General features: G+C 43.1%; 1 long non-coding RNA gene across 2 annotated transcripts in view; it reads left to right on the top strand.

The window, feature by feature from the left end:
* Window positions 1-10,610, top strand: part of LOC146601364 (uncharacterized) — a 36,844-nt gene that overhangs the window by 23,807 nt on the left and 2,427 nt on the right. The window contains exon 4 of one of the 2 annotated variants that reach the window (XR_014896167.1): window positions 6,711-6,789. The exons of the other annotated variant lie outside the window; for it this stretch is intronic. This is a non-coding gene — a long non-coding RNA (uncharacterized LOC146601364). Of the gene's footprint in view, window positions 1-6,710; window positions 6,790-10,610 lie in introns of those variants that run through there. 2 annotated transcript variants of the gene reach the window in all.

Genomic DNA, 10,610 nt, shown 5'->3' on the forward strand with positions numbered 1-10,610 from the left:
TGTTTGGATGTGTTGCCACAGTTTTCTTTTAGGTTTACCCCTTTCCTTTACTATATGTTTATGGGTGTCCTGAAAAAATAAAGTCTGGGCAAATCCACCCTGTAATCACTAGGGTTGGGAAGGGGAAAACTGATATCAGGTAGGAAGTCAAGCATTCTGCTTTCACAGCTCAGCTTTCGCTGTACTTCTCCTATCTCTCCAAAATGCCTCCCTGGAGACTCTGCAGGTCTTTTCTTTCTTTTTTCTTTTCTTTTTTTCTCCCTCTTTCTTATTTTTTCCTGGGGTGTTTGTTGAAATGCTGAGAGCCAGAAATTCTGATGCAACAACTTGCCTTGTTCAAGTGACTAACATTACTCGTGGGCCTGAGAGCAGTACTAGCTAAAAGTCACTTGGAGAGTTTCTGCCTCAAAGAAGATGAGGTAATAGGAATATGATTTCTGAGACAGATTATCTGTTAACTGCAAGTTTTAGGACTTTGTACTCTTGGGGCAGAAGCTGGAGTTGCCTGCAGCTGTTTGCATGTGCTGATCTATATCTGTATCTGGTACACTTGTTGAGGCTACTATAGCAACATGGTCCATGCAGCCTTGTGATGACGAAAAGAAAACTCAGTGTGGAACAGGAAATATAAGCAGGTAGTGTTCTTATTCTCCTTTGTGAATGTGGCCCGTTCTTACCAAAATATCATAGCTTTGAGAACCTTTATGATACTCTGAGGAGGGAGTGAAGAGCTGTCCGACCCTCCTTCAACAGGTGGGGAGCACAAATGCATGGATCCAGTGCTGATCCATGAGCCTGTGGGAACAAGTTAGCACTGACAGGTTTCCTCCCAAACRGGACATGTGACAACTATAAAACAATTAAATGGGCAATGTGCAACCAAGGCTCAGGAATTCTCCTCCCATGAAAACATCTGATAACACAGGCAGGGCCAAGCCGGGCAGGGCTAAGCCAGGAGCATGGCGGTACACAGTGACAGGAAAACCCAATGGTATCAGCTGCCTGACTCACTTTCTGTGTGTCTTGGCAGTTTGAATTTGTGTAGAAATACAGGTCATCTCTATCTAGCACTCTGTCTTTAGTCATTGGTAAATCTTCACTGTACCTTTACAAAATTGGGAGTATCCCCTTTTTAAAGGTGGTGCTTCTGTCTGCCAGATATTAGAGTGAATCTCATATCAAGATTTTGAATTTGTCTGAGTCTGAAGGAGAGCTTAAGAATCCCTGGATCCCAGTGCGATGGAATGAGTTAGGTCTCCTGCTGGATACTTCATTAAAAAAATTAATAGCTGTCTTTTGAGGGTATTCTTTATGTGTATGCTACTACCTGCACATTACTTCTCCTTAGCTGTATGGTAAGAGTTTTCTATCCCTTTTCTCTGATAATTATTTCCCTTTGATAGAGCTTTCATAAAATAGCCTGACTTATTTAGGGAAAAAATGGAAAACTTCTGAAAAGTATGGATGCCTTTTGATCTTAACTTTGCACGGTTGTGAATGGGAGATTCTGCAGATTAGCATRTTCAGCTCCCAGGTTCACAGAGGGTGAGGGCGAAAAGGAGGTGCAGCCATTGCATAGTGATCTGGTAACTGCCTGTGCAAGGGAGTCTGCTCAAGAGAGGCTGAGAGAAAGGTGGAGACATAACAGAAAWCAGTACAAAAAGCTTGCATACTGAAAACTCCACTGGAAACAGGACATGAGCTCAAAATGTAGCTTTGCTTTCCTAGAAATGGGCTCTGTGAATGCTATGAGTGGGTGCACGCGTGGTCCAAGGTGATAACGCTTCATATGATAAGGGTATGGTTTTTATCACGGTAGGCAGTAAACAGTTGCACTAAACTTAGTCACGCTCACAAAGTCAAGTGGCGCCTGCTATCTCTGAGTTGGCTGATTGCTGAGGTAGGGTGGAATGAGTATCTAAAAACGTCCAAATCATTTGGAAGAACAGATCTTAATGACTCTCGAATGAACACTTGTTCCTAAATCATTTGGGCACTTGATGCTTCCCCCTGTTTGTCTTTATAGTGCTGTAGTTGTGCCTGGTCATTCAGAGAGCAGTGCCCAGGGCTGCTGCCCCAAATTGCTTACTGTCCGAATGATACAGTGCAAGGGAAAAAACATTTGATAAAAAGCACTCTTAATACAAATGAGTGGGCACCCTTCTAAGGGGTGAAGGCTGGCAGAAGCACATGCTGACCAAAAGGGGCATGTGGGAAGGAAAAAAAAGTTGATGCTGCTTATTTGCCTATGGATGGGTCTTCCAGTGCACAGCAGAGAAGAGCAAAGGGACGTTACAGGAGGGTTCAGCAGCAGATCRCCCCTGCTGGGCACACTATGGCTACCTCCAGCCTAGAAGAGGACTCTGGGGAGCCACGCGTGTCTGTCAGAACCTGACAACAGAGAGCTGCCAGGATTCCCATGTGCTGCTGCAGTGTATTCTCTCTTCCTTCCCATCCGAGCTAGATTATGTGGGAGGAAATTCTGGGAGGAAGATCCTGGAGCTTGAGGAAGTCCTGAGTGATATGTTCTGCACCATCTCCTCCTGGGAGGGACTTTCTGTTGCTACTTAAAGACCCAACCTGTTGAACACTTGGTGTAGTTCACTGTAATTGAACACGGCCRACAGCCAGCCCTTTGATGGGGAGGACTGCTCTGCGTGGAAACTCGGTGAAATTCTTCAAATGAATTAGTCTGAAAAGAGAGTGTACAGTAGCAGGTTTGTCATAGAGATTGGAGGTCAAAAAAAGGTTGCTTTGTATCTCCATGTCCTTCATTCCACTTATTTGGCCTTGTTCCCTGGGGCAGGTTGAGTTCTGCATTGCCCTATCAGATTTCTTCTTCTTCTTCTTCTTTTTTTTTTTTTTGGCAATCTTCCATAAAGCTCAGAAAATATCACTTATTAGCTACACTTCAGTAATGTCAACAGGCTGAATGTAGAGAGAGTGCTCACACTTGCACAAACGCACACAGTTACATGCAAGCACATACAAAGAGCTTGCAGTTAAAATCTCTGTGCCCATCTCTTTTTAACAGGGAAAAGACAGAGCCTCAACTGTGCATACAGCTTGTTTTTTTTCCCTCTGAGCTCTGTTTGTTTCCTAGTGTATCTAATKTTTCTCATAGATTGGATCCCAGCACTCCTCAGAGCTGGCTGCTCTTTTCCATATTTGTAGCTGTGGACTTGTATGCAGGAGGCTAGCTGGGATGTCTGGGGTGTAGCTGGTTTCTGCCACTCTTGGGGGCATGCTCCCCTTTGAGATGAGAATTGTTCTAGGAGAGGAAGAGTGAGGGCAACACAGCAACTGAGACTGCGAGAGGCTTGTRTCCTTGAGGTCTGACTGCTTCCTCCAGTTTCCCACGAAGCTTGGGATGCTCATTCCCTTCTGCTGATCGACGTTTTGGTGCGATTGCTCCCTCCCTCTCGCAGGTCTCATGCTACCTGCTCTAGTGCACAAGTTCCTCTTTAGTCAAAGAAGAATTTCGATCAGTTTTCAATATCCCATCTGGGAAATTATAAACCATGGCACTATCTCAATGTTTGCAGACCCTCTTGTTGTTCACTTTGCTCCTGTCCTTTCCTTGCCAACCTGTGGGGCAGGGAATTGTCTCGTTCCTTAGTGGAAACTGTGTGTTGCAGAGGCCTGCTGACCGTCCTTTCCTTTGCCTCTCTGCTCTCATGCATGTGGCATCACTGTCATTTTTCCAGCTGCACACAGTAGCTACAGCTTCCATTCCAGAGCAGATCTTATGCTTTGTCGGCAGCATCATGGATGAGAGCTGCAGAAGTCCCTTTCACTTTCCAGAGACTCAGCACACTGTGTCTACAGCCTTCTTGGGCCCTATAGCTAAAAGAGAGCAAGAAGCTGCAGTGTTCAGATTTATGCAGTGTTCCATGGAGCAGTCGAGGAACCTGCAGAGTTCATTTGGTCCATCTTCTTGCCCTGGGGCCATTCCTGACAGATGCTTGTCTAACGTGGTCTTAAAAACCTCTGACAGCCAAATTGCCTAGGAACGCAGCACAACTCATTGCACTGATTAACTGTCATTACCACTAGAAAGTTTTTCCTAATGTCTAACTCGGAAAAAAATGATTGCAGCATTGCTCTAGGAGAACAGCAAAGCCAACCGAAAGTGAGTGCTTCTGTGTGTTTGAAGAGGAGTCTTAATCGCTGAATATAGTAACCAGCTTTTGGAAGAGGAATAAATCTGTTAGACCTGAAAGTACTCCTGGGAATTCTGTTCGAGATAGCAGGCTAGGAAAAAGTATTCCTCTTCCTTTTTCCCAGTATGTATGTTCGTCACTTTACCTACCCAGGATAGCAGCTTTCGATGCCAAAGGAAGTGGGAAACTGTGTGAGAACACTTTGTTTCTGGTGGATGTTCTATGTAATAYGACCCTTTTAGGAAATGCGTAGAGACTGTTCTCTGTGGGGTGACCTCTTGTAAACTTTTCTTGGCTTGGAAAAGCAGCTTACAGGCTTGATGTTCACTGGAAAAAAGCACATATGGGGATGCAGGRATTGCAGAGGGGGAGGAGAAGGGAAATCTTGTGTCTGTTGTGGCATACTTCTGCAGAACATGCAAAGGCCCTCTGGAGACATGAGTGTAACTTGGRGTTTACTTGATTCCCCCCCCCCCCCAGTGATCTCTGAGAAAAATACATGCAATGGGAAAAGAGCATGAGGAGAAGGGGGCTTATGCTGTGGGTTGAGCACACTTCTGAATGGTTAGCAGTAGCCCAAGTGGAAGGGTGTTGTCCATAAGCCCTTCAAGCTGGCTCTAAGGTCTGTGCAGACAGTGCTGCCTTGCAACTCTCTTGAGCCAGGCAGGGAAAGCGAACTGGGGTTTCTTAAAGCAAAATGGGTTTCTTTAAAGACTTTTTTTTTTTTTTTTTTTTTTTTTTTTTTTTTTTTATTTGGGGTTTTTTTTTTGTAAAGGAGCATTTGTTAAAACTGTTCTGTATCTAAAGTGAAAATATGATTAGTCTTGGCAGCTCTTGTAATCTCTGTTGCAATTCTAGTGATACTCTGTGACTTGCAGATCTCAGCACCTGGAATCAAGCATTTTCTATCCCCCACATAAAACTAATGTTTGATTCAATGTAACCTTTTAAAAAAAAATTTTTTAAAGGAAGGGAAACACCTCATGTAGGTGTTTGCATTTACTTTTTTAATCATGTGGTGTCTGAGCTACTTATTTTTTTAGTGGGGCTTGAATCTTTAGGACATGTGAGATTAACAGTGGCACAACAGAAACTAAATGTTACAGAGAAATAAAATTTTTTATGGTGAGATGATTGCAAAGTCAGCATTACTGCCTTCATCTTAAGGTCGTTCAGGCAAAACTCCTGTGAACTTTGCTGAAATTCCATTTCAAGGACAGCTTCAATAGAGTCCTCAGATGATGAAGAAACTTTTTGCTGCATATATATGGGAAAGAGTGAAGAGTTACTGATCTGTTTTGAAAAACATGGTTATCTTGTATTCTGTGTATTATCAACTAGCTGTGAAAGCTGAATGGATTAACTTTCCAAAGTTTCCTCCTGTCTAAGCACTTCACATACAAGTGTCATTGCTGAACTACATGAGCACCTGAAAAACAAGAGTGGATTTAGCTTTTCAGTACTCTGTGAAGGAATTAGGATTAGATCCATTCTGTGGATGAGCAGTGCGTGCTTCAGTTCAAGGGATTACCTGAGGTCATGCCAGCTCTCTACAGACAGGTCTCCTGACTGTCACTTAAGGACCTTGCCTGCTGTGTGACCCTTTCCCACTTGTGGAGCAAGCAAGTTGARAAGCTGGCTCTGTTTAGCTTTGAGGCTGTTACCGTTTGGCTGGCTTTTTAAACATTGAGGATTTCTGAAACAACCAAGGAGTGATCCCAAGATGGGGCAATGAGCTTTGATAAAGAAAATGTGCAACTATAAAATACAACTCATCTTGCCTATATTTGGAAGGTCCTGTTAAGGACACAAGTACTACAAAATAAAAGGGAAGGGAAGGAAGTGACTGTGGTCATAATGCAGTGTCATTGCAGATACTTCTGAAAACTCACGTAGTTGTTTTCCAGTTTTAATACTGTCCCAATAGTTGATAGTTGAGCAAATGGAAACCAGCATGAGGACTGGGTGTTTCAGCTGCTCTCTTCATGCTCCAAACAAACTGTGAATCTCTCAGTGGTGTTTGCAGGTGGGATCCAAGCCCTTTTCTTGCTTGGAGAATAGAGAGTGAGCAAGTATAAGGCAGCTAATTCTCCCACAAATGTTAGTTTACTCAACTATGGCTGTTTTGGGGAGTGAGAATCATATCCATCTTCAACATTGCTAACCAACGCAGGGTCCTCATGATCTTCTCCAGCTGATCAAGAGTTCACTAGGAGGAATGTCCTGTCCTGTACTTAACAGAAAGATTTTTGGGGGCCTATTGGAAGAATTTGGAAATTTCATAGCTGAGCTGAAAAGTTGAGCAGTTTTCATTTATGGATACATTTTGTTTTGTTTCTTGCTCAAGGAAACTATTCCCATGTGGCCAGCTTTGTTTGTGTTCCCTATTTGGGGATTTGAGCAATCTTATGTCTCCTGCCTTTATGCATGCCCTGGGAAGAGTGAGAAAATGCAGGGGAAGTATTAAAAGAAGTTAAAGGGAAAGGGTAAAATAGGGTCTTATTTTGCCTCCTAAAGTTTACATTGTTTTAATTTTCTAGGTGATAGCCCTGCTTCTTTGYGGACAAATTGTATCAATATACAATAACTTTAAATTAGCACATCATASCCGTTAAGCAGAAGAAAGGTGCATTTTTGTACTCCCTGATACCTCTTTTCGGAGGGACTTATCTCAGTGTGTGTGAGATTAGGATGGGAGACTCATCTCCTATCCTAAGCTGGGAGTTGCACTTCTCTGTTCATGTTCTTCTGCTGCGTAGCGTAGTTAACTCAAATTAAAAATGCTTAACACTTACTGTTAGCTAACTCACTGACTCTGAAATACAGCATTACTGTTGTTTGTGTGCAGAAATCCCTACAGGGAAGACAGTTCGAGGATCTCTTTGTTTTTCCTTTTTAGTTGCAGCGGGGGTGGGGGGACTGACTCACACATTTGATAAAGTAATTCATTTTTCCTGGGAAGTCTGAGGTTAAATGTAAAATAATTTTGCAAGGATAAATTAGGTGCATTGCTCTCTGTTCCAGATGCATGCCCTGTATACCTGAAAGCTACAGTAGATATTTGATGACTCTTCAAATATTTCTGACAGCATGAAGTGGTGTTGAATAAAGAGCACATGCTTTCCTTCTGATACCAAAGTTTTTGTGTAAACAAGTATTCCAGATTGTCACAGTATTTGAATATCTTTTCATCAGGAATTACGATTTTCTTCCAGGAGGTTAGGAAACTGCAATATAATTAAAAAACAAATGTAAGATGGAAATCTTCAATCCTATCTTAATGAACACTAAAAAGAAGTAAAAATACTTTTTTTTTCTTTTTTAAGCAGTGGCATATCTGTGTAATTTAAACAATTTTATATAGTCTGATTTTTACCTTTCTCTGTTAATGATGAAAGTAACTACCAGATCATAATGTGCTCTTGGTACTGCCATATTCCTTGCTCAGTGTTTTTAAAACAGGAAATATGTTATCCCAAATAGCAGGTTGGTGGCATTCTTTACTTTTTCACTGATGGACAAATTGGGGGTAGAACGGGATGCTGCTTTCCACTGGCCTGGTGGGAAGCACACAGCCTGACTCTTCCAGTGTCAGTGCAGGCAGCTGGCTTCTAAGGGTCTCTCCAGATCACTGATAATTTGGCTGTATTCTGGTGTGCACTACACTTGCCCTTGCTCCCTGAGCAAGGCTCCTAGGACTCGGTGTTAGAGGTTCAAACTGGTGAGCCTTTCCCTGTGCCTGACCGTTTTGGAGGCAGGGAAGGATTTGGGGGGAGGGTATCTCCGCTACTCWGCGCCTGACTGCAGAAACCTCGCAGAAAGCTGAAATACCTGCTCGTTCCAGTCCAAAGGGATGGGGCTTAGCCAGGAAACCTCTGAACAGAATAATCGAGAATAGCTGGTGAGTTTGGAAAATCTCGTCTCTCTTTGCTGGTGACCTAATTCTGGCAGTAAAGCTGAAAATCCACAGGTCACACCAAAGCACGTTMCTGCCTCCTCTTCAGTGAAACACGTTCCTGATGAATGGCCCAGCCACCTTGCAGGGATGCTGGTGATGTGGAGGTGGATGCCGCTGTGGCTGGAGTGGCATTGCCAGACTTTGCAACTGTGAACATCCTGTGTATCCCTAGAAGAGAGATTATGATGGTATTAGTGAGAATTAGGGCACAGGACTCTGCTGGCTATTTAAAGAGCAGGTCTCTATTTTTAACTGCCTTTTATTAAAGGCAGAATTTTATTAGACTGGACTAATCTGGACTTTATAATTAGCGGGACTAGGCTGCACATTGGTGTTCCGGGTTTGCATTGCACGTTCTCTGGTATCCAAATGCAGCATTGTAACCATACCATGGTACCACTACCCCAGCAGGAAGATACCTGCCTTATTGGGAGCAAACATGATCAAAAAGTTCAAGCTACACTGTCTTGTGCAAGACTCTCCTAGATGCGACAACACTAGCAGGAACTAGGCTGTGTTTTCAAGTCAGAAAAAGGAATGTGATGTAGAACATTTACAGCCTGTGATAGCTATAGGGTTTAGCATACTGCAGTAAGCACAGCTGAGCCTAAAAGTGGTTTAGCTGGTAACATCATGTATCGTGCTACAGTAGATTAAAGTTCAGTTAATTAGATTCAACAGTGATTAAAATACTTTGTGGATAATGGCCAAGATCAATAATAATAGACCCCTTGTATATAATTTTAGGGGGGATTTACTTTGATAAATAGTTAATAGACTCTGCCTCAGAGTATCTGCTGCTATTTGATGTCTCTTAACAACTGTCCATATTTCATTGGTATCAAAGAAAGGCAGAAGGCCATAGAGGAGTGGAGAGAGGGAAAGAGAAATGGATGAACAGTCACTGATTGCTTTGTGCTAGAGCTGGATGAAAATGAAGGGGCAAAAAAAATGCTCRGGACTGATGGACTTAATTTCTTGGGCAGATGCCTACCTATGCTGATCTCATCACCTTTTCATTGCAAAGCATAGGCTGTTATATTTGATTTTTTTTTAACTGGGTTGAAGAACTGAGTCACATTGGTGAGTCTGAAGATCAAAGGGGCTAGAAAAGGATGAGCAATCATTTTACTGAACAGTTAATAGTTCCTTCTGAGGGAGGCACCTTCCAAAATTGTTCTTTCTGAGTATCACTTTTTGTTACTGTGAGGGTTTTTTTTGTTTGTTTGTTTGTTTTGCCATTCCTTTAAGCATTTTAGTTTTGGGATATATGTGATTACAAATGATCTCTGTTTTATTATTTTATTTTATTATTTCATTTTCTATATTCTAGCCTTCTAGAAAAAAAGATTCAAGATATGCAACAAATACGACCAGTGGTTCGGGGGGGGGGGGGAAGGAAGAAATGCCCTGAGAGATATCACTTCAGCTTCAGAATCATAGTGTTATTTTAATCTCATTATTTGGGATCTGATTTGGGATTTCTGAGAGCAGTGATGAGATCCTGTTTAGTCCTCAGTACGTTTGGCACTTGTATTGTCCTAAGGAGTTTCCAATTTAGTAGACTTTCAGAGAGTAGGATAGAAACAAAAAGACAGACTGAAAGATGGAGGCTGGTGGTACCTAGCTGAGCAGACGGTCTAGCCTTTGCAGTGCTGTCCCAGACTGGAGATGGTGGAGACTCGGTGAGAGATGGGAACACTCCTGCTCTCTGAAGTGCTCCGAGATGAGGACGGGACCCTGAGTCTTCCAAAAATGTCCTCTTCACAGCTGTGCCAGTGATGGTGTGGCCTTGAATCCTCGAAGCTGAAGCTGTTTCATGCGTGCACACGGATCAAGGTGTTTGTAGGCTTAACACCTGCTCCCACTGGGCATGACTTATGAGGACACACTGGGGGATATGGCTCAAAGTGTCTGTTATCCCTCCATATTGCCACCCAGGAGACAGCTATTTTGCAAGAAAGTTGAATTATTCAGCCAGAGGAATTTGTATGCCTTCAAAATCATGACAAAATGAGGCGAGCACATTACTCGGAGGCTCTTGGGAAAGGGAGAGACCTTGAAAGTAGTGTGACAGAGAAAGTGTCAGGGAAGGTGAACACCTCTCCCTCCAGACTGGAGTCACAACTTAGACTCACGTTGGAACAGGCCAGCCGTGGCAACAGATGCCTTGGTGCAAGGTTTGTCAATTTTGAAACCTCCGTTTGCCATGAGCATGGAGATCTTCCAAAGCTCAAATCAGTTATGAGACTTCCTATCTARAAGAGTTCAGGGTAGAAGCAGCTTGTTTGCGCCTGCAGAGATTCACCTGGCCACATCCCTGCTCTGCTGTGCAAGGCTGGCGGGGCTCAAACTGGTACCCGGAGCAGGGTTTTTAATGAGAGGAATGGTCTGTCCTCAGCGCTGCTGCCTCCTTCCTCAAATTTCTGATTCTTTTTGCGATTCACTGGTGGGATCTGTGCTTGATGCTGCTCTTCCACATACTGTTT

Source organism: Rhea americana, unplaced genomic scaffold, assembly GCF_003343005.1.
Source record: "Rhea americana isolate MKP2758 unplaced genomic scaffold, rheAme1 scaffold_104, whole genome shotgun sequence".
Lineage (NCBI taxonomy): Eukaryota > Metazoa > Chordata > Aves > Rheiformes > Rheidae > Rhea > Rhea americana.